The 24,357-nt window shown below is 43.3% G+C and overlaps 1 protein-coding gene and 1 long non-coding RNA gene across 3 annotated transcripts in view; both read right to left on the bottom strand.

Annotated features, from left to right (window-relative positions):
* Nucleotides 1-24,357, bottom strand: part of SORCS3 (sortilin related VPS10 domain containing receptor 3) — a 637,309-nt gene that overhangs the window by 598,230 nt on the left and 14,722 nt on the right. The gene's annotated exons all lie outside the window — the stretch shown is intronic.
* On the bottom strand, nucleotides 9,152-14,631 carry LOC123331307. The gene is made up of 2 exons (XR_006547855.1): nucleotides 12,254-14,631; nucleotides 9,152-9,412 (listed from the first exon to the last, which is right to left on the bottom strand). It is a non-coding gene; the product is annotated as an uncharacterized LOC123331307 (long non-coding RNA).

Below are 24,357 nucleotides of genomic sequence, written 5' to 3'. Positions count from 1 at the left end.
GCAAGTCCTCTGTGCTCCTCTGGGAGCGCCAGAGTTCACACGTTTCTTACACTTCCCTGGTGACCCTGGCACATCTGATCATGTGTCTGTCTCATCCAGGACTAGGCTGTGAGCTGCAGAAGCTCTGTTTAGTCTATTTGCATCCCATGGAAAGGCACTCTGTGCTGAGGGAGTTAATAAGTAGACGTGAGCACAAATGAACAAGGGTGGGCAGGTCCAGATGTTTCAGGTGTCTCCTTAGGGAACTTTCAGATAGAATATTATGACATTTGGGTCATTTCCTATTTGCCTCCCACCCAGTCCCACAACAAGACTAAAATAGCTACATATAGATGCTCTCCCTTTTTTCCCTTTTATTGAATTTAACTGAATGTTTCCGTTTAATTTAAAAAACACAACAGGTTAAAGACCTATTGGAAAAGACCCTGATGCTGAGAAAGATGGAAGACAGGAGAGGGGGCCGACAGAGGATGAGATGGTTGGACGGCATTACCGACTCAATGGACATGACTTTAAGCAAACTCATGGAGATAGTGAAGAACAGGGAAGCCTGGCATGCAGCAGTCCATGGGGTCACAAAGACTCGAACATGACTTAGATACTGAACAAAAACAAAAGGGTTAAAATGTTGGATGTACTGTGCTATGCATGAATATTTATCACTCTGGGCCATATAAATTGAATCAGTTCAGTTCAGTTGCTCAGTCATGTCGGACTTTTGCAACCCCATGGACTGCAGCACTCCAGGCCTTCCTGTCCATCACCAATTCCCAGAGTTTACTCAAACTCATGTCCATTGAATCAGTGATGTCATCCAACAATCTCATCCTCTGTAATCCCCTTCTCCTCTCACCTTCAATCTTTCCCAGCATCAGGGTCTTTCCCAGTGAGTCAGCTCTTCGCATCAGGTGGCCAAAGTATTGGAGTTTCAGCTTCAACATCAGTCCTTCCAATGAACACCCAGGACTGATCTCCCTTAGGATGGACTGGTTGGATCTCCTTGCAGTCCAAGGGACTCTCAAGAGGCTTCTCCAACACCACAGTTCAAAAGAATCAATTTTCTGGCACTCAGCTTTCTTTATAGTCCAACTCTCACATCCATACATGACCACTGGAAAAACCATAGCCTTGACTAGACAGACCTTTGTTGGCAAAGTAATGTCTCTGCTTTTTAATATGCTGTCTAGGTTGGTCATAACATTTCTTCCAAGGAGTAAGCGTCTTTTAATTTCATGGCTGCAATCACCATCTGCAATGATTTTGGAGCCCAAAAAAAGTAAAGCCACTGTTTCCACTGTTTCTCCATCTATTTGCCATGAAGTGATGGGACCAGATGCCATGATCTTCATTTTCTGAATGTTGAGCTTTAAGCCAACTTTTTCACTCTCCTCTTTCCCTTTCATCAAGAGGCTCTTTAGTTCTTCTTCACTTTCTGCAATAAAGGTGGTATCATCTGCATATCTTAGGTTATTTATAACTATTGGCAATTAAAAGAAGGTCAACAGAAGGCTTTCTGGAATTCTCTACCAAGGGAAGGGGAAGAATAGACACTGTGATCGGGAGCCCTGGGTGAGGACTCTGCAGGAATCTCAGCTGACAAGGCAAAAGTGTGTGCTTAAAGGGCCATCCCAGCCCCCAAAGAAAGTTCCAAAAGGGTTTGAAATAGGGCTGTTCTACCCAGAAGTCATCTATTTAGATGAGGAAAAAGCAGACTTGGTGTGAAAGGACCCAACTGAGAGCACAGAGTTTCAGGAGAAGATGAAGAAAGGCACTGTCATTTCAGCTGCCTGAGTGTTTCTTCTTTACCGCTCGCCTGAAGGTGTTCTGGGCTGGAGGAAGCACAAGCTGGAATCAAGATCACCGGGAGAAATATCAATAACCTCAGATATGCAGATGACACCACCCTTATGGCAGAAAGTGAAGAACTAAAGAGCCTCTTGATGAAAGGGAAAGAGGAGAGTGAAAAAGTTGGCTTAAAGCTCAACATTCAGAAAACGAAGATCATGGCATCTGGTCCCATCACTTCATGGCAAATACATGGGGAAACAGTGGAAACAGTGGTTGACTTTATTTTTCTGGGCTCCAAAATCACTGCAGGTGGTGATTGCAGCCATGAAATTAAAAGACGCTTACTCCTTGGAAGAAAAGTTATGACCAATCTAGACAGCATATTAAAAAGCAGAGACATTACTTTGCCAACAAAGGTCCATCTAGTCAAAGCTATGGTTTTTCCAGTAGTCATGTAAGGATGTGAGAGTTGGACTATAAAGAAAGCTGAGCACCAAAGAATGGATGCTTTTGAACTGTGGTGTTGGAGAAGACTCTTGAGAGTCCCTTGGATGGCAAAGAGATCCAACCAGTCCATCCTAAGGGAGATCAGTCCTGGGTGTTCATTGGAAGGACTGATGTTGAAGCTGAAACTCCAATACTTTGGCCACCTGATGCGAAGAGCTGACTCGTTGGAAAAGACCCTGATGCTGGGAAAGATTGTGGTCAGGAGGAGAAGGGGATTACAGAGGATGAGATGGTTGGATGGCATCACCAACTCAATGCGCATAGGTTTGGGTGGTCTCCAGGAGCTGGTGATGGACAGGGAGACCTGGCATGCTGCAGTTCAAGGGGGTCACAAAGAGTCGGACACAACTGAGCAACTGAACTGAACTGAACTGAAGGTGTTCTGAGACAAGTCAGTGATGTAAAGAATGCATCTGGCAAAAGGGTGCCCCTGGGCACTGTGGTGAGAATGTAAATTAGTTCGGCCACTATGGAAAATAATATGAATGTTCCTCAAAAACCTAAAATCAGAGCTACTATGTGATCCAGAAATTCCACTACTGGGCATATATATGGAAAAACCAAAAACCTAATTTAAAAAGATACAAGCACCTCAATGTTCATATCAGCACTATATACAATAACCAAGATATGAAAGCAATCCAAGTGCCTATCAACAGACAGTGAGATTAAGACATGATACACACAAACACACACACACACTGTGTGTGTTCAGTCATTAAAAAGTGAAATATTGCCATTCACAGCAATGTGGATGGACCTAGAGAATATTATCCTTAGTGAAATTAGTCACAGACAGACAAATGCTATATCATTTATAAATGGAATCTAAAAAATAATACAAATGGATGTATATACTAAACAGAAACAAACTCACAGACCTAGAAAACAAACTTATGGTCACCACAGGGGAAAGAAGGAGGGACAAATTGGAGGTATGGGATTAACAGATACAAATTGCTACACATAAACCAGGATTTACTGTGTAGGGAATTATGGGCTTCCCAGGTGGCACTAGAGGTTAAGAACCTGCCTGCCAATGCAGGAACCATAAGAGACTCGGCTTGGATCCCTGGTTCAGGGAGGAGGGAATGACTACCCACTCCAGTATTCTTGCCTGGAGAGTCCCATGGACAGAGGAGCCTGGTGGGCTACAGTCCAAAGGGTCGCAAAGAGTCAGACGCAGTTGAAGCAACTTAGCATGCACACAGGATTATACCCAACATCTTACAATAGCCTATAATGGAATGAAGGAATAAAGGAAGGAAGGGGGAGAAAGAAAAGAAAGAACCCAGCAATGCTCCTGATACATAGTTAGTGCTCAATAAATGATGGATCCTTCCTTTCTCTTTCAAGATAGATAAAGTTCTCAGCAGCCACGGCTGGCCCACATGGGCCACTCCAACAGCTTTTCCTTCCTTCTCCACAAGCAAGAGAACCCAGTTTCATCACATTTCATTTATACCATAGAAGGAAATTGGAAGATACATTCCAAAGTCCTCCACACACCCCTCTGCAGCTGCCTTAGACTCCACCTATGTCTTCCCCCAGGCAAAGTTCCTCCTCAAAGTGCCACAAAATCAGCCTCCTTGCAATTTCTCATCTCCAGTCTACTTTCTACCCTCTAAGGTTCTAAAGAACAATTCTTTTCCTTGTCTGCATAGAATTCCTTCAAATATTTGGTGCTCCCATCCCCCAAGTCATCACTTTCCCAGGTTAAACGAAGCTAATATTTTCCACCGTTTCTTTTACAAGAGGATTCCAATGTCCTTCCCCCATCCTGCTCTCTCAGCAAGTGATATTCTCATTTATCTTGGGCATCCAGACCTGCAGGCACCACTGTAGACATGGCCCAGCAATCATAAATATACACACTAACATTGACGGAATACTTACTATGCACCAGGTATGTGTAAGAGCTTTTCTTGTGTGAATTCATTTAGTAACTGCCTTTGCAGCTCTGCTCTCTGCCTTGGGAAGTAACTTGTGTGCACTAGGTCTAGGCCACCCAACTAATCAACTCCAAATATGAGGTGTCACCTCACTTTAACAAGACTTATTACTAAAGCCTCAGGTCATTGTTGGAGAAGGCAATGGCAACCCACTCCAGTGTTCTTGCCTGGAGAATCCCAGGGACGGAGGAGCCTGGTGGGCTGCCGTCTATGGGGTCACACAGAGTCAGACACGACTGAAGTGACTTAACAGCAGGTCATTGTAGCACAGCACTACCTGAAGGCAGGAGGCAGAAGACATGAAATGCTGAGGTTCCTCCTTGTTTACTCTCAAAGTATCTATTCTCAAGGGCTCTATCCTCAGTTAAGAGATTTAATTTTGGCATCTTCACAATTTTCTGTTTTCAGACCATGCACGTGTTGTGTCTACCGTTGACATCAATTCTATTGCTCCTAGAATGTTCCTAGGACATAAGAGTGCCTATTGCTCTAAACAAATGCCTGGTCATGAACCATCCCTCTTGAAAGTGTTGTGTAAGAGAGAAAAAAGTAGAAAATCTCAGCAATGAAAGCAATTTCAGTGGTCCTTTTTGCTAAATACACACGCACTGCATGGTTTGTTTTCAGGAACGGGGAATGGATAGTATCAAACAAGCCACACTTTCCCCAGAAGGTCATGCTTAGAGACAACTGGCCACTCTTAGGAAACTGGCTGTAGCCCTGGGGTCACCTGTACCAAGCAAGGTGATAACAATGGTCTCATTCCCACCACACTTCACCCCTGCACCAAGCCCTCATGACCATCCCTGGGGACCAGTGGTATTTCAAGTTTCATTGATGGTGACGATGGCTCGGGAGCCCTCATGCAGGCAACTTCTTAGCCCAAAACGCAGCCTCTTCCCCCAGTAAACTCCTGCCACACCATAATCAGGCTTCCCTAGTGACTCAGATGGTAAAGAATCTGCCTGCAACGTGGGAGACTTGGGTTCAATCCCTGGGTTGGGAAGATCCTCTGGAGAAGGAAATGGCAACCCACTCCAGTATTCTTGCCTGGAGAATCCCATGGACAGAGGAGTCTGATGGGCTACCATCTGTGGGGTCCAAAAGAGTTGAACACAACTCAACAAGTAACACACATACATAACAAACACACCAGCTTTCCCCGGGTAGGTGGTGAGAGGTTGGCTAACGTGAGAGGGAGCATCTTGAGCGTATTAAAACACTGAAAAACATGTTTGCATTCATCCTTCAAAGAGTAAAAAAAACCCTCTGTATTCTGTTTCTTCTTCAGCGCTTTTTTGTGATTGTTTTCTATTGTTTTCACCATAAATGAAACCATCCTAATTCAGTCAGGACCAGAAAACCAAACAATAGCCTCAGGATAGACTTTGCAAAAGAGAAAGCAAAATCCACAGGAGAACCAGGCCAGCTGCAGAGGGCTCAGGCAACACAGCACTTCATGGCATACAGACACCCCTAGGTCCGTCTGAGACAAAGACCTCAGCCCACAGGAGATGAGCTTGGCTTGTTGCCACAGGAGTTGGGCTTGTCTGGGATGAGGAGGGAGGTTGCAGCTTTACTTCAGCCTGAAGCGTGGCCATCTCACTCTGTGTGTACCACTAACTGTTGGATGGCCATTATTCGCAGAGAGCTGACACGGAGGCACCAAGGAGGCACCAGCCATGCCCATTCATCTCCCGCCCCAGACACTGCGATCTGAGTGACCCAGGTAAGCTGGTATTATGTTATGGGCATCTCAAAACTGAATTAAAATAAGAAGGAGTCTAGAAAAAGGGATTTCACATCACCTGATGGAGGAGGAAAGGTGGTACCCACCACCATTCTCCACTGGAAGAAGAAGGAGATTGAGCTTGAGTCCAAGATTAAGATCAAGGCTGAGATAGATCGGACTTCCCTGGTGGCACAGTGGCTAAGACTCTGCCTGCCAATGCAGGGGACACAGGTTCGATCCCTGATCCGAGAGGATTCCACATGCCACGGAGCAGCTAAGCTTGTGCGTCGCAACTACTGAGCCCGCTCTCTAGAACCCCCAGGTTGCAACTGCTGAAACCCGTGCACCCCAGAGCCTGTGCTCCACAACAAGAGAAGCCGCCGCCGTGAGAAGCCAGTGCACTGCAACGAAAAGTAGTCCCTGCTCGCCCGAACTAGAGAAAGCCAGGACAGCAATGAAGACTCGGCATAACCAAAATAAATACTTTTTTTTTTAAGATAACGATTGAAAAAGAGACAGAAAAAAATCAGATACAAAGAGACACAGTAAAGACAGAGGCCCTAAGGAGGACTGGGCAATGACTGCTCTCTTCCTCACAGGTCTTCCTTTTCGTTTGCGCTCTCTCCTGCTTCCCAGGAGAACTGGGTTCTCACTCAGCTCCAGCCTTGATTAGCCATGTGACCTGTTGATCATAACTTCCTACAACCCTCAGAGTGCCTGGTACACAGGAAGCATCCAGGAAATTCTTCGTCTCCTTTTTAGCATACTTCTTCATCTCCTCCTCTCTCTTGTCTCTCTTATTCTTACTCATATTATCATCATTATCATTCCCTTCTATATATTAGTTTTTACTAAAAAGTGATACATTCAAAAACAATCATAAAATGTTACACTTGAAAAAGATTTTTTTACCCCTAATATGATAAAAGGTATATATAACCACCTACAGCAAACACAGTGATTCACTGTGAAATACTGAAAGCTTTTCCCCTATATTCAGAAATAAGAGAAAGATGTCAGCTATTACCAGTTCTAGTCAATACTTTTGGGAGGTTATAATTTGGTTAATAAGACAAAAAAGTGAATTAAAGGATGTAAATAAAAGAAACAAAACACCCATTCACAAATGATATAATGGTTGAAAAGAAAATCCAAAAGAATCTAAATACTACCAATCAGCTATCAGAAAATGAAAGTTTTTAAAATTTCCACTTAAAATGGCATCATACAGCATCAAACTCCTGGGAATAAATCTATTTGAAGATTTTCAAGACAATTTCACAGAAAACTGTGGAACACTGCTGAAAGAAATTAAGGAAAACCAAATAATGTCAATTTTCATCCAAATGACCAACTGATATAAGATAACTCTAGCCAAAAATCCTAGCAGGCTTTTTTGGTGGAAATTGGCAAGTTGATTCTAAAATATATATGGGAATGCAAAGAGCTGAGAGCCAAGAAGAAAACACAAAATGTTGACAAAATTAAATTACCAAATAATATGATGGATTACAAAGCTACAGTATTAAGACAGTGTGGCACTGGTGTTAGGACAGAAAAAGAGGCCAACAGAACCAAATAGAGAATTCACAAATAAAGACACTTGATTTGCAACAAAGATATATTTTCAGTAAATGGTGTTAGGTCACTTGAAATTCTATATGAGAAAAGGAAATGAATTTGACCTCCTTCTGCAGAATTCTGCACATTAAAAAGAAAGAAAGAAAGAAATTCCAGATGGACTATGGGCCTAAAGATGAATGTTAAAACAGTAAAACGTGTAAAAGAAAACATAAACTAAAACCTTCCTGATACAGGAACAGGCAAAGATTTTATAAGCTTAAAACACTGATAAATTGTACTTCATTAAGATTAAGAGCATCCCTTTATAAAAAGTGCACCAGTAACAGAATAACAAAGCAGGCTACAAACTGAAAGAAGATATTCTACAATAAACACACCTGACGCTACAAACTGGAAGGAGATATTCTACAATAAACACATCTGACAAAGAACTTAAATCCAGAATATGAAGAGCTCCCATAACTCCATTTTTAAAATACAGAATTTAACATAAAATGGACAAAAGATTCGAAGAGGCATTTCACTGAAAAGGATATTAAATGGCCATGCTACATATAAAAAAATGATCAACACCCATCAGTTATCAAATTTAAAACCACATGAGATATGTTAATATCACCACATAAGCCTCTGCAAGGAAGTGGCGCAAATGCAAATCAAACATTGCTCAAAGGAGTATAGTTGGCATAACTTTGGGAAGTTGTCTGATAGTATCTACTAAAGTCTATTGTACTCCTTGGAAGGAAAGTTATGACCAACCTAGATAGCATATTCAAAAGCAGAGACATTACTTTGCCAACAAAGGTCTGTCTAGTCAAGGCTGTGGTTTTTCCAGTAGTCATGTATGGATGTGAGAGTTGGACTGTGAAGAAGGCTGAGCGCCGAAGAATGGATGCTTTTGAACTGTGGTGTTGGAGAAGACTCTTGAGAGTCCCTTGGACTGCAAGGAGATCCCACCAGTCCATCCTAAGGGAGATCAGTCTTGAGTGTTCGTTGGAAGGACTGATGCTGAAGCTGAAACTCCAATACTTTGGTCACCTGATGCGAAGAGCTAACTCACTGGAAAAGACCCTGATGCTGGGAAAGATTGAGGGCAGGAGAAAAAGGGGAGGACAGAGGATGAGATGGTTGGATGGCATCATTGACTCTATGGACATGGGTTTGGGTGGACTCTGGGAGTTGGTGATGGACAGGGAGGCCTGGCATGCTGCAGTTCATGGGGTCACAAAGAGTCGGACATGACTGAGCGAGTGAACTGAACTGAATTCTATGATCCAATTATTCCAGTCCCGGGCATACGCTCAAGAGAAATGAGCATACATATCCACCAAAAAGATGTACAAGAATGTTCATACAATCAAAAAAAAAAAAAGAAGAAAGAAACAACCAGATGTCCATCAATTATAGAATGAGTAAATAAATTGGGTGCATTTCTACATTGTAATACTAGACAATTTTTTTTTAAATAATAATGGTATATATGTCAAATAGGGATAGATTTCAGACATAAAGTTAAGTGAAAAAAAACCAGAACATACTACACATATCACATATGTGCTGCTATGTAATGGATTAGGCCGAAACTCAGTGGCTTAAAATAACAGATATTTATTGTATCCACTCTGTGGGTTGGGAATCCAGGTACAGCTTAGCTGAGTCCTCCAGCTCAGGGCTGCTCACAAGGCTCTGATCAGGGTGTCAGTCAGACTATGGTGATCTCAAGCCTCAACTTGAGGAATATCTGCTTCCAGGCTCACTTCTACGGCTGTTGGGCCACGAGCCTCAGTTCTTCACCGGCTGTTGTCCAGAGGGCAGCTCACAACATGGTAGCTGGTTTTGTCAGAGCAAACTAGAAGAACCAGAGAGAGTACAGGCAAAATGCAAGTCACAGCCTTGAGGAACATAATCTTGGAAGTGCTATCCCATCACTCTTGCCATATCCTATTCATCAGAAGCAGGCTTCGGGGTCCAGCCCGCATCCAAGGGAGGACATCACACAAAGGCATGATTATCAAGAGGCAGAGATGATTGGGACCCCTCTTAGAGGCTGCCTGCCACACATTATTCCATGTACGTGAATTTCAAGAACAGACACATCTTGATAGAAATCAAAATATTGATTATTTCCATGGGAAGAGGCTCTTGATGAGAAGGAGAAATGAAGGAGCTGTCTGGGATGCTAAAGATGTTCTATATCTTGATCTCACTTACATGGTGGGGTAACATCAGTGTAATCACACATAAAAAAAAAAATTCACTGAGATGTACTATTCAAATCTGTGCACTTTAGTGCATGTGTATTACACATCAATAAAAAAAATTAAAGGATGTAGTAGCCACTATCTTCTCCCTTCTGTATCTGAGGATATAAAAAGATGATCTGAGTTCCTGAGGTCAGAGAGCTAGTTTTGAGTGGTTAACCCCGGTTAGCCCCTCTCATATGGTCAGTGTGTGCATGTCACCTCACACGTGCCGCTGGCTGGATTCTCCCACTGGCAGTTCCATGTGAACAGAACTGCTCGCAATTAGAGGCAGAGGTTATACCTGTGTAATGTGCTCCTCCAGTGCTAAGGTCAAAGTTACACTCCAGAAAACATCTCTGTTATTTGACAAAGTTCTCAGAAATCAGTTCCATACCAGGAGTTATACTTCCTGGGCCCTCTTCACCTATGGTGCCTGAAAATGATGAACAATAAAAATGCCAATTATTCTGATCTTTCAAACTCAAAATTTGAGAAAATCTAGATGTGATCTGGGTAACAGCCAAAGTTTTGCGCTGAGCTCAAAAAGTGTTTATTTAACAAGTTATTGGGGGAAAACATAAAGGGTACATTTGGCCCATTTAATTACAGTTGATTTTGATGAGAATGACATCATAATCAGATGTTAGAGATACATCTCACTGAATCTGAACCCCAACACTCTGAGGCAGGAACTAAGATTCACACCAACATTGTAAATGAAGACATTATATGTAAGTAAATGGCCCAAGATTATCTGGCTAGTAAGAGGCCCAACCAAGTGAGGCCAAGCTGCAGTGTATGCTGCTCCCAAGTCTATCATTGTTCAGTCACTAAGTCAAATCCGACTCTTGGCAACCCCATGAACTGCAGCACGACAGGTTTCCTTATCCTTCACCATCTCCCAGAGTTTGCTCAAACTCATGTCCATTGAGTCAATGATGCTATCTAACCATCTCATCCTCTGCCACCCTCTTCTCTTGCTCTCAATCTTTCCCAGAATCAGGGTCTTTTCCAAGTCTGTGATCTTAACTAATTCATTATACAACTCTCCATGCATGACTTTTTAAAAAGCCACTAGTTCTGTATGTGCCAGTCAGTCATAAATGGTTCAGAGAGAATCAACAGCATAGGTCCAGAAGGGCCACATTAGCAGTTAGACTGGCATCCTCTAGGTCTTAGAAAGAACAAGCTTGGATTGTAAATTGCCCTTCATTTGGCTTACTAATTAAAATCTGTACACATGCACAGACACATACACGGAGGCCTGCCACTGCAAAAGTATAACAGCAGAGCTCCAACCAGTAAGGTGCTCAGCCAAGATGGGCAACCTCAACTCAGAAGACCAAACAGAGAGTTGTCCACTCTAAGTCCCAGGGGTGCAATGAAGGGCACCAGCACCCCTGACAGCCCACTAGGGTGGCAGGAATGCAGAGGAAAGGGCTTCCTTAGACCCATCCATCTGCCAGGGGGAGGGGTGCACCAAGACATCAGCACCCAGAAGTGATCCGTAATGAAGCCCTCAAAGCCCTTGGAACACTGAGAAGGACTTAGCTAATCAGTCCTACAGATTTGGACCAATTTCACTATGAGAATATATGGCCAGACCACATGACTACCACAGGCAATCTCAATTGTTGGGAACCATGCAAACCACAACAAGAAACAAGCTGTTGAATTAAACATGACTGACCATCTCCTTGAGGATTTCCCCTTTTAATGTTCATTTGTTACTTGTTCATTCATTTATCAGCCAGAGTTTAACTGAAAGAGAGTATTTTTTAATCATGCAAAATCTAGCCATTATTTATTTCTCCTATAAAAAAAGGCCACTACTCCTTTATTCTGCAGGAGATACTCTAGCCTGATCCTTGGGCAAGCCAGGGATGTTTTATATCAGAGGAGAATGTCTTCTCTCTCCTGGGTCGGGAAGACCCCCTGGAGAAAGGAAATGGCAACCCACTCCAGTATTCTTGCCTGGAGAATTCCATAGACAGAGGAGCCTGGTAGGCTACAGTTCATGGCCTCACAAAGAGTCAGACATGACTGAGTGACTTTCACTTCCTCTTATATGCAGAACCATGTTTCCAAATCTCATAATACATGAACATAAGTCAGTTTCTACTCACTCGCCAAAACCACCTCACTGAAGCACCATGCATTCATGTTACCTGTAGCACAATTTTAACTCTATTTTATTTACTTAATAACTGTCTCCAATACACACACACATATGCACACACACACACACAAAATGTAAGCTTCATGAGAGCACAGACCACAACTTCTGCCTCTAAATCTCAGCTCTGCCTTTTCCAGTTAAGTAATCTGAGCCATGTTACTGAACCTCTCTGATCCAGTGGTGCATGGAGATTTTGTGAGGTTCAAATGAGAAATACATATAAAATACAGCAGAGCACTCATTAAATTTAATCAACTTCACCTATTACCGAGCAAGAACAAAGAGTCCGGAGTCCACATGCCACAACAGCTCTTCCTCCTTATCCTAGATGAGGTTTACTCTGGCAACCCATGGCTAGACTTTCTGTGCAAGAATCCAAACAGAAAAATCCCACATCCTGCCATCACATGGTATTTTATTGGAATTTCATCTCTCCAGACAGTCTCAATTCCCTCCTCTCCTCTCCCCCTTGTCCTGTCTGATGCTATGATGCTACAATCCAGTCTCTGTGACTCGGGACTGTTTCCATGGTGATGAGCAGTGATGTCATAAAGGGGGGATTGTTACAGGGCTGAATGAAATCTGGCACCAGATGCACCCTGCCTCCTTATATAAGCGGGGGTGGGGGACAAGCCCGTGGACACATCTCAGAAAATGGGAAACCGAATCACCCGAGGGATGGCAAGGGATGACCAGAGGGAGAGAAAGTTCCAATCCCTTCCACACAATAGCAGCCCCATTTGGAAAAGAATGGATTTAACAGAACTCACTAAGACAAGAATCGTGTTTCGCCAAAGAAAAAAGGAACGAACAAGAAGCAGCAACTACCGAAGACTCCACCTTCTGGTCTAGGAAGACCCAAGCTCACAGAGGCTGCATCCACCAAAGCCCACTGCGCTGTTTACTGAGTAAAAAGCTACCAACTCTTCCCTGCCAGAGCCTTCGATTGTCATGTGAGTCTGACTGCTCCAAAACCAGACCATGGTGATTGTCAGCCCAGCATGCATTCTGAAAGTAAAAAGTCTTACCAGAAAAACAGCAGCCAACGTCAGCTTAATTCCTAAGAGGAACTCAAATCATCTTATTAAGAAAATTCTCAGAGGAGATTTTATTCAAAGGAGCATCCTGTAACGCCATCTCCAGGTTCTGCAAAAATAAGCCCGGTCTTGTCTGCACAGCTGAAAGAAGGAGACCTTTACCCAGAAGAGCAACGCTTGCAAGAACAGAAGCACTGGTCGCATTGGAAAGGCGTGGTCAGGGTGCTCATTGTCAAGGCCAGGTCCCTCTGTGCGTATCCCTTGAAATTACAGCTTGAGTGACTGACACAATTGTAAGTGCCAAGGAAAGGGCTCTTCTCAATTAAAAGTTTCCCTTGGTCTCACAGTAGGCTCTGGGAGTCAGTGCTTTAGCCACCACAGAGTTCCCTTTTCCTTCTCTAGGCAGCTGGTTCTCCTGAATGCTCTGCACCTGGCAAGATGGGTCCACAGCAGTAGCTAAATACATGTGTCGTGCGCATGTACTTTTATGACCTTCATCACTATTTATGAATTAAATTCAAAGGGAAGTCATATCCATCCAGGAAACTTGACATATGCTTTCCTATACCCACATATGCATGTAGTTCAGATAACTGCTTGCTTATTATTCTAGATAGGAGGAGGCCATGCTTTCCAGATATCAGTAAGGGCAGCAACTAGCCAGTTATCTTGTCTCAGAGAAAGTCAAGTGGCCTGAGGGCCCTATTTCCAGGCCACTCTCCAGTCCCCAAACATAATCTCTCATGCCTCCGAAGCTTGGCCCATGCTGCCCTCTTGGCCAAAGAATGTCCTTCACCCCCATTCTACCCTCACAGCCCCCTCAACTATAAGATCTGGGTTCTAGTCAAACGGCCCAGATCCTCCTTTCTGAATAATTCCTTCAAAGAAGGAGTCCCTCCCTCCTTCACTGCCATCTCCTCCCCTACAAGCAGGGGCTCTTGAGGGCAAGAACCATTCCTTATTCATACTGAAAACATTCTCCAGCCTCTGCAATAGATGTATGCCCAGGTGGATGGGGGAACAAGAACCAAGACCCTTGAGTTCTGCAAATCTTCACTGCCAACTTCGAAATAAAGTCAATTTTTAAAATTGAGTTTTGGTGATTCCAGTGACTAATTTCATGGACAAAGTTTCCTTAATAAGATCAAAGAGGAGCAGGGTAGTCCAATGAGAAGGCCTGGGACTCTGGAGCCCCAAACTCTGGTTCTGAGACACCAAGCAAATGGTATATCCTCTGGAAGGTTTATCCTCCAATTTTCTTATCTGTAAAGACAGAAAAGGGTGGAAGCCTCAGCTCAAAGTCCAGTTCTAACACTCTAACTCCCTGAAGCAGCATGTGGCACTTCCACATCCTGCAACGAGAGCATGTTATGTTTCAAGGATGATTCCTCAAGGCACTGTACTGCCCTCCTGATGTCTCTTTCAGTCTCTCTTACAGTCCTGCCTCCTGGTTAGTGCACACAATGCACTGTAGGCTGGAGACGGATGACAATTCCCCAGGAAGGGCAGGCCATAAAGACAAATGGAACCACTGCCCTTGTTAATGCCACATCACCAGAAGACAATCTCCCCACTCTGCCCAAACACTTCCGAGCATAACCTTGGCCAGGTCCCAGGTACCAGCTAAGCTCTCCTCAAGTCTTGCGTGAGCGGGGCTAATTCCATTATTTTGCAAACACATCTCTGTGTACCTGTATATTCTGTCACTTTCCTCGTCCATGACAAATGTCTGGCATAAAAATTACCTTCAGAAATGTGTTAAGGCAGACAGCAAGCATATCCAGAGGCCTGGGGAAGGTGAGAAAACTGGAGATTGGTGGAGATGTTCTTCATTACTGTGCATCAGACAAATAAAAGGAGAAAGAAAAGTGGGGGTGCCAGGGTGAAGGAAAAAACTGATGGTTCATTCACCAGCAGCATGCATGTGTTGAAAGTCTATCCCAGTTGCCCAGCAACCAAGAAAAAGCATTTCAGAGAGCAAGGGGCTAATTGGATAAATGAATTAATTAGACATTTCCGGAGCCAGTGCCATAAATGACGACAGGCTTAGGTGGCCAGTTTTCTGCTAGTAAAGTACCTTCGATCTTTGCCTCTGCTTTGGTCCAGCAAATTTAGGGAGCTGGGAAGAGTGGGAGGCAGGGAACAATGTGTCAGAGATGCTATCTTAGGAGGAGCAGGTGATGAAGGTAACCCCAGTCTTGGGGAAGAAATTGAACTAAATAACCTTTGAGGTCTCTTTCGATTCTAACATTTGATCGTTTTGCTCTGCAGGATAAGGAGTGGGGAAAAGGACTAAATCTCCACTCTAGCAGCCTGAGGATAACTTTTTTTCCACACCATCCTGTGGGGTTTCGTTTTGCTGTGTTTAAAGGAAGCAGGTTCCCATGAAAGCCGATAGACGGCAGTTGTTGAGGAGTTTGTGTGGGAAATGAAATGTTTTGTTGGTGGCTGCTTTTTCCCTGCTCTGCTTTGCTTCCTCCCGTTGGCTTGCTTTAATTACAGCAGAACCCCACTGCTTCCTCTAATGATGGAGAGGCCGCTCCTGCACAGAGCTCACAGTAGAGAGGAGGGCACAGGCAAGAGGTCTTGCTGGTGGAAAGAGAACAGACCCAGGGCAAGGAGGAGGGGTGGCCAGCAGCTTCCGGAGCCCATCTCTCAGCTCCACTGGCCCCTGCAGTGAGAGGAGAGAAAAGAAGTGTTAGGGATGGGGTAGGAGAAAGCGGAAGAGAGAAACAAACTGCAAGTCTCAACACTTGCTCAGATGCATGCATGCATGCTAAGTCGCTTCAGTCGTGCCTGACTCTTTGCAACCCTATGGACTGTAGCCAGCCAGGCTCCTCTGTCCATGGGATTCTCCCAGCAAGAATACTGGAGTGGGTTGCCATGCCCTCCTCCAGGGAATCTTCCCAACTCAGGGACTGAACCTGCATCTCCTGAGACTCCTCCTGCATTGCAGGCGAATTCTTTACCATTGAGCCAGCAGGGAAGCCTACTTGCTCAGATACCAAAGTGAATTCAGAGAAGATAATCAATTTAAGTGTCAACTGATGAGTAGATAAAGAAAATGTAGTATTTATATATAACAAAAAAATTTTCAGCCTTAAAAAAAGAGTAAATCCTACCATCTGCAACCTGGAGGACATTTTTTTCTAAGTGAAATAAGGCAGGCGCAGAAAGACAAAGACCGTATGCTCTGTCTTATATGTGGACTCTCAAAAAGCCAAACTCACAGAACCAGAGGGTAGAATGGTAGTTGTTGAGGGCTAGGAGGTGGGATAAATGGGGAGATGTTGGCCAGAATACAAAGTTTCAGTTAAGAGTTCTAATGTACCGCATGGTGAGGACAGTTAACGATACCGTGGTGTATACTTGAAATTTGCTAGCAGCATAGAAAGAGTAACTATGTGAAGCGATGGATTTGTTCGTTAGCTTGATCCTAGTAATCATTCCACAATGCACATGTGCATCAAAACATGATACTGCACACCTTAAGTATGTACAGTCTTTATTTGTCAATTATACCTCCAGCTGGGGAAATCAAATAAAATGCACATATCTCAGGAAAATGAAGGGAAGAATAAAGGACTAGTATCAGAAGGTTCTCTCAGAGCAGGAAGAGTGAGGAACATGGAGAGTGCTGGGCAGAGGGGAGGGTAAGAGCCAGGGTGGTTTTCCCAACATCACTTTCTTTTCTTATTTCTCTTTAATAAACACTGATCCAGCCCCCAGGCCTGAGAGGCTGATGGGGCTCTGGGTCGGGAAGATCCCCTGGAGAAGGAAATGGCAACCCACTCCAGTATTCTTGCCTGAAAAATTCCATGGACGGAGGAGCCTGGTAGGTTACAGCCCATAGGGTCGCAAAGAGTCGGACACGACTGAGCGACTTCACTTTCTGGGGCATTTGAGATCTCCTCCTGCCCCTGGAAATTTCATCCTCTACTCAAGTGCTAACCCATAGGGTAACCCCACTTTAAATACTAAAATTCACAAGAAACAATGGGTGCTATCCATTCACAAAGGACTCAGGATAGACTTGTTAAAAGCAGGATAAATTCTCTCTAAAAGCCTGTTTTTAAGAAGCCACTTAAATTTAAAACAAGAAGGGGGGACTGTAAGAGAGAGTTCCACCAAACAGAGCTGTGCAGCAGGTGGACACAAGTGTTTCATCCTCAGGGTCACCTGCCGTTCTTTAAAGACATTTATCTCTACCCTCTTACCATTTCCATTCCCTTCAGGAGAAATCTAAATAGGGTTGAATCTGAGATTAAAGAGAAAGAGAAGGCTATTGATAAGTCTTAGTTCACCCCTCTAGCCATTACAAGATCATTTCCCACTGTGCAGGGCTTTTCTTTGCTGGAGCATTTCATGAGTCCCTCCTCCCCCAACCCTGGGGAAGGGAAGTGGCATCTTTCTCCTCCCCTTAAAACACACATCCTCACAGTGGCGAAAAGGGCTCTCAGGAGGCAGATCTACCAGGAGGTGAAAGTGAAAGTGTTAGTCGCTCAGTTGTGTCCTACTTTTTGTGACCCCATGGATTGTAGTCCGCCAGGCTCTTCTGCCCATGGAATCCTCTAGGCAAGAATCCTGGAGTGGATATCTATTCCCTTCTCCAGGGGATCTTCCTGACCCAGAGACTGAACCCAGGTCTCCTGCACTATAGGTGGATTCTTTACCATCTGAGCCACCCAGCAAGCCCCAACCAGGAGGCAGACCAAGCTAATCTCAGGACCTCTTATCACCTAACAATCACCCCCATTTTCAAGCACACTCCTTGTCAAACATTTCACATTCACCAAATCCCCACAATGGTGTGCAAAATAAGGATTATAATTCAGCTAAATAAAAGAGACAACTAGGTTTCAGAAAAGAAACTGCCCAAAGTCACAGAGCTGGTCAGTGATGGAGCTAAGAATCAAGGTGAGGTCCATCTACCTAAGCATGACTCTGCCACCGAAAGCACCCCAGCTTCTGTCTCCCCATAAGTCATCTAATTTATTCATTCCATCCTACTGGGAGAAAGAAGCCCGAGACTGTATTAAGAACTTAATGGGAAACAAGAACCTCAAGGTGCCAAAAAAGATCAGTGGATTAGGAATCAGCTAGACAGACATTAGTATGGGTTCCTCCACTATCTTGGTGAATTTAAACACTCTGCAGCTTTTCTTTGGAGAAGGAAATGGCAACCCACTCCAGTGTTCTTGCCTGGAGAATCCCAGGGACGGGGGAGCCTGGTGGGCTGCCGTCTATGGGGTCACACAGAGTCGGACACGACTGAAGTAACTTAGCAGCAGCAGTTTCTCTTAGCCATATTTTTCATACCTGGAAAAGGACATGGTTATATCATTAAGTGTTCTTTCTAGCTTTAAAATATGACCTCTGAACTATTTATATTCTTAGAGAATCTTGGAAAGGACCATGTTTAACCCAAAGGAATGACTCAAATTGTCAAGTTTCTGCCCCTGCCAAAAAAAATCATTGAGCACAGAATCCTTTCTTCTGCCTCCCAAAGTCACATCACAAGTACGAGCAACTCTTCTTATGATCTGGTAGCCACAGCACTCTCTCACATGTCTGGAAGTATATAGTTTATAATGCCCTTTCAAACATATGATTTCATTTTGATCCCTCCAACTATTACACAGATGAGAAAATGAGTCTCCATGTTGACTAATTTGGACCATTTCATAAAGCTGGTAGAAGATGATATGGAGACTGGCTTTCCAGTTCCAGTTTAGTCACAAGCAAAAGGGATGCCCCTGAGTGTACCCTGTACTTGGATCCAGAGTCCTCTTGCAGCCTGAGCCTGTTCATACAACCACTAAGCTATGACCATCATCATCCCCATTAATCTCTTTTGAGGCCATAATAGACACTAAGGAATAGTTGTTGAAATAACTAATAAAGGATGCTAGTACCACCTAAAAATCTGCCAACTCCATCTCCAGGTCAGATCAGCTCTGTTTAAAGGCATGTGCACATTAACACTCACATGTACACACGCATGACCTCCCCAAAATTTTCTCTCCTTACCTCCACTCCTGAAAAGGCCCACTGAGAAGTATTTTATCCCAGACATGATTCTTTCAGTATCCCTCAGTCCAAACTGTGAAGAGGCTGGCTGAGGCAGGGGATCATCAAGGAGCAACAATGCTTCTCTACTGCCTGCCTATGTTCAGTTACATGGTTGTCATAGTGGTATTTCATACCATATCATCAGCTCTGCCCCAACTCCATTTCTTTAAAAATTCATAAGTGTGCAAAAAAAGAAAAGAAAAACACAAAACAAAACCAGAAGAGGGAAAAGGCAATCTTGAAATCCATTCGACTGAAGAAGCATATGTTCCTGCAGGCATAGTAGGTATTAATAATTCAACAAAATATTACAGTAATTACTATACTTTGCAAAATCACAACAGTGTACTTTAGCACAACTCTTACCAATCTCCTTGCAACTGCCATTAATAAATAAAACACAATTCCCTGTATTAAATTTGTTGCTTAAAAGCTAAATATTTTATCAGAATATATTTTAAATAATCCATCAAGACCAAGAAAATCCCTGGCCCCACATTACTCCCCTGTTTAAGTGAAACTCCATCTCTCTGGCTAGAGGAGAAATTGACTTTGACTCTATCCAGAATACACTGAGTGTCAAGGCTGGAAAGCCCTCATGGAAGGACCTGAGGACTGCTCAGCTCACACATTCTGCTGCAATCTGGCCAAGCTGTTGGAAAGAGAGTGAGAAAGGAGAAAGAAAAAGAGTGGAAGATGAATTCTTTTGAACCATGAATCTGACCTACTTCATTCAGCTCCAGGAAAAGAAGCCACGAACTATAAAGAGAGGTGAGTAGCAGGAAACCACCAAAAAGACACACTTAAGTATAGTCTTGAACATGTATGAGGTTCATGGTCTTGAAATACAAGCAAGCCTCCCTTTACCCTGTAGTCATGGTCCCACATGTTTGCTGCATCCAGTCTATCAAATTCTTGATTTTATCTGCTGTATCAGCTTTTGCTGCAAAAGTGCTGCAGAACAAATCACTCAAATCTCAATCTTTTTCAGAAAAAAAAAAATCAATCATTTATTCTCACAACAGTCATTTATTCTCAAAAGTATACAGGGCAGCTGGGGCTTGGCTGGACAGTCTTGCTGCCCATGGCTGGGCTGGGCAGGGCTGGGCTGGGCTGATCTAGCTTGGCTTGGATGGAAGTAGCTACAGACGACTTGTCTCCCGTTCTCTACCCAGGACTGGTGGGCCAACCTGGGCATGTTTTTCTCATGGCTACTGCAGAGGTGCAAGACAGCAGGTAGATAGATATACAATGCCTTCTGATAACTAAGCTTAGAACTAGCAGTACTTCTATTGGCCAAAGCAAGTCACAAGGCCAAACTCAAGGTTAGAAGATGAGGAAGAAGGTCCCACCCACAAAGAAAGGGCAATGCAAAAGCCCAACACTAAGGGAGTTAGAGAGAGAGTGAAGAATTAGAGAGAGAAGCCAACAACACAACCAATCACGCTTGCTAAATAGTTCTTCAGTTGGTTTCTTCTCACCACTTACACTGCCACCACCCAAGCCACCATCCTCTTTAGCCATTGCAACACTCTGGTCTCCTCGAATCCAGCCTTTTCTCCCTCCAACCCATCAGTCAGTCAGTCAGTTGGTAAGACATGTCCTACTTTTTGCATCCCCATGGACTGCAGCCTGCCAGGCCCCTCTGTCCATGTGATCTTCCAAGAAAGAATACTGAAGTGGGTTGCCATTTCCTCCTCCAAGGTATCTTTACGACCCAGGGATGAATCTGCATCTCCCACCTGTATCTCCTGCACTGGTAGGCAGATTCTTTACCATTTGAACCACCTCAGAAACTCAACCCACAGGGTGGTCAAATTTAATTATATCACTCTCCTACTTTGAACATTCCCAAGGCTTACCCCTTTGCTCTTAGGATAAAGAATAAACTCCTTCCACTGAGCCTATATCGCCTGTCCAACCCATGCCTGTCTATCTCGATTCATCTCCCACCAGCCCCTAGCCCACAAACCCTCTGCTCCAGTCACTCTGTCCTTCTTCCTGTTCCTTTCAGAAACCCCAGTCCCTCATGCCACAGAAGCTGGGTATCCAAGACACTCTGCCCATTCCTCTTCATCTAACTGATTGTGCTCATCTGCTTCTGCCTCTCTGCCCTCTTCCAGGTAAACGTCCTTGGTGAACCTCTGACAGTATCATGAACCTCTCCTTCAGAGCTCACCATTATGTACTCAGAGCCCAGCAGCACCTGGCACATAGATGGCACACCACAAATATCTGTTGAATATCAACAACATTTCTTAAAGCTATTTTAATTATTTTTAAATAAAATATGGCTGCAGATGGTGACTGCAGCCATGAAATTAAAAGACGTTTGCTCCTTGGAAGAAAAGTTATGACCAACCTTAGACAGCATATTAAAAAGCAGAGACATTACTTTGCCAACAAAGGCCCATCTAGTCAAGGCTATGGTTTTTCCAGTAGTCATGTATGGCTATGAGAGTTGGACTATAAACAAAGCTGAGCGCTGAAGAATTGATGCTTTTGAACTGTGCTGTTGGAGAGGACTCTTAAGAGTCCCTTGGACATCAGGGAGATCCAACCAGCCCATCCTAAAAGAATACTGGCTGATATATATCTGAATATATACTACTACTGAATATTCATTGGAAGGACTGATGCTGAATCTGAAACTCCAATCCTTTGGCCACCTGACGCAAAGAACTTCATTGGAACTTTCATTTGAAAGACTCGATGCTGGGAAAGATTGAAGGCAGGAGGAGAAGGGGACAACAGAGGATGAGACGGTTGGATGGCATCACTGACTCAACGGACATGAGTCTGAGTAAACTCTGGGAGTTGGTGATAGACAGGAAGGCCTGGTGTGCTTCGGTTCATAGGGTCACAAAGAGTTGGATACAACTGAGCAACTGAACTGAAGACTACCTCATCTGGTTGTGCTATACATTAAAGATATTCAGATAGTGTGTCTATGGCAAATTGCTTCAAAGAGAATTTAATTTCCCCACACCACGCTGCTGATTTGTATAAATGTGGTTTTAATGCATGAGGTTCCCTTAAAGGGTTGGGCCTCAACAATAGGAACAAAGCCATGATGTCCCATGTTAGGCATTCCCTTTCCCCATGCTCATCAGCTCCCTGAGGGGGAAAACACACATCATCCAAAAACAGCAAACTATGCAGAATCAGCAAGTACCCTAAGAATGTCAAAGACCCAGGGGGAGTTTTTTTGACCTTACATTTCTATGTCCAGGTGAGCCATCAAAGCCATGTGAGATAAAAATAAATTTTAGACATATCCACAATGAAAATAAAAGTATCACTCAAGCACTGGGTGACTATATAATATACCATCCAAGGCGGGATCATTTGAGAGTTAAAAGGAACCTAGTAATATGTATGTCAGGACACAGGAACAAGTCAGGACATTCCTCTTCATTCTCTGAGAAAGAACACTTGAAGATCTACCACAGAAAAATGAAATGTAATCCAAAAAAAAAAAGAGGAATGGAATTCAAGAAACAGAGGCACCAATCCAGGAGTAGAAATAAATAGAAATATCAAGACGACAACAAGGAGGCAGGCCTAGAAAGAAATCAGTTCAAATTAGAATATCCATTAATGATACAATTAAGAAGCTGGACTATCTTAGCACTATGGTGAAAAAATAGATGTTTCTTTTGTCTTCCTATGGGGAACATTCTCATCGAGGGACGCAGATTTAGTCATTAGGATTGCATCTATTTCTAATCATGCTACTGAACTTTTTTGTAGATAATAAAACAATCATAATATTTTAAACATTTTATGAGTTTCCATTTACTGCGGTCTTGATTACATTCAGTGTATTTCCTAAGAATGCTCAAATTTAGCACAGATTTTACATGATCTCACATATTTCTTTGCAATATTTGTCTAATATGTGAGTCCCACACACAAGACCATAAACTTGTGGGGTATCCAGTCAGCATCATACACTTTTCTGCACATCCTGCATCATTAGGTATATAGTAGACACTCTCCCAAACACTTCATATTATCTGAAAAGTATAAAGCAATCAATACAGGTCAAGTCCTGGAACAAATGCTGTTTTTTCAAAAGACATCAAATTACACTCCTATCTGAGAATTTTATGATATCAGATATGACTTGAAATAAATTGTACATCATGCCTGGAATAAGAATCTCAAGGCTTTTGTTTTTGTTTAGCAGCATGGTATGCATGCTAATGAAAGTGTTTCATTTGTGCTGGGAGATATGGGAGAAGGCAAAAGAAATGTGTGGTTTCAAATTTGCTGCATAAGGACCTCCAGCTACTCAAAGAATGAAGGAGAGGTGATGTGAACTAACACCATGAGATCACATTGCCCCTGTTAACAGCGCTTTGAAAAGTACTCTTTTCAAAAGGCTGCAGTAGCTCATTATTTAACTGTGACATAAGCAGAGCAAATAGCATTGTCCCCATTTCACACGTAAAGAAGTGACTGACCTGACACTACATCTAGCTTGTGGTGATATGGGTCTGCATCAAGAGTTGCATAACTCTTTCATTTATAGATAAGAAAACCAGATCCCAGAATAAGCAAGTAACTTAATTAGCATCACACTAAGCAAATAAGTTATTGAATGGATGAATGAATGAAAGTATATCTGTTTTGGATAAGACCAAATTTATACATGTTTAAAAAAGCATCTTCCAATTTTTTTAAATCATAGTTCTAGACCCTTTCCTTACTAATATACACATTAAAATTTGTTTTATTCACAGATAAATAAGCTACTACACCTGGAAGGGTCTTCGTTCTCTTACACCTAAAAAACAGGTGACTTGCAGAAGAGAGTAAATGTAAACCAGAAGGCAGCTACACATCCCAACTCCCAGGCCAGTGTTCTTTCCAGACTCTCAAGATGCCCCACACTAAGGATATCTCAGATGGGGAGATACCAACTGTAAGCTCAGCTGCTTCCTGCCAAAATCTTGACAAAGTCCAAGAAAAAAAGAATCACATCTTATTCCTAGGCCAGAGATCATGCACCAGCAGCTATGGGTCCAAATATGAGGGAGACTAGCCTGGCAGGCTACAGTCCATGAGGTCACAGAGTCAGATACAACTGAGTGACTGGACAACAACAACACATCATGAAGAACAAGTCCATGACATACAGGTATATGTATGGCTGAGTCCCTTTACTATTCACCTGAAACTATCACAACATTGTTATTAAAAAAAGAAGCAGTAGCAGCAGCAGCAGCCTATGCCCTGGGCTGGGGTGGGGCTCCTT

Source organism: Bubalus bubalis, chromosome 23 (genome assembly GCF_019923935.1).
Source record: "Bubalus bubalis isolate 160015118507 breed Murrah chromosome 23, NDDB_SH_1, whole genome shotgun sequence".
In the NCBI taxonomy this organism is placed as follows: domain Eukaryota; kingdom Metazoa; phylum Chordata; class Mammalia; order Artiodactyla; family Bovidae; genus Bubalus; species Bubalus bubalis.
The sequence above is the reverse complement of the archived record's forward strand: the minus strand, read 5'-3'. Positions and strand labels throughout refer to the sequence as shown.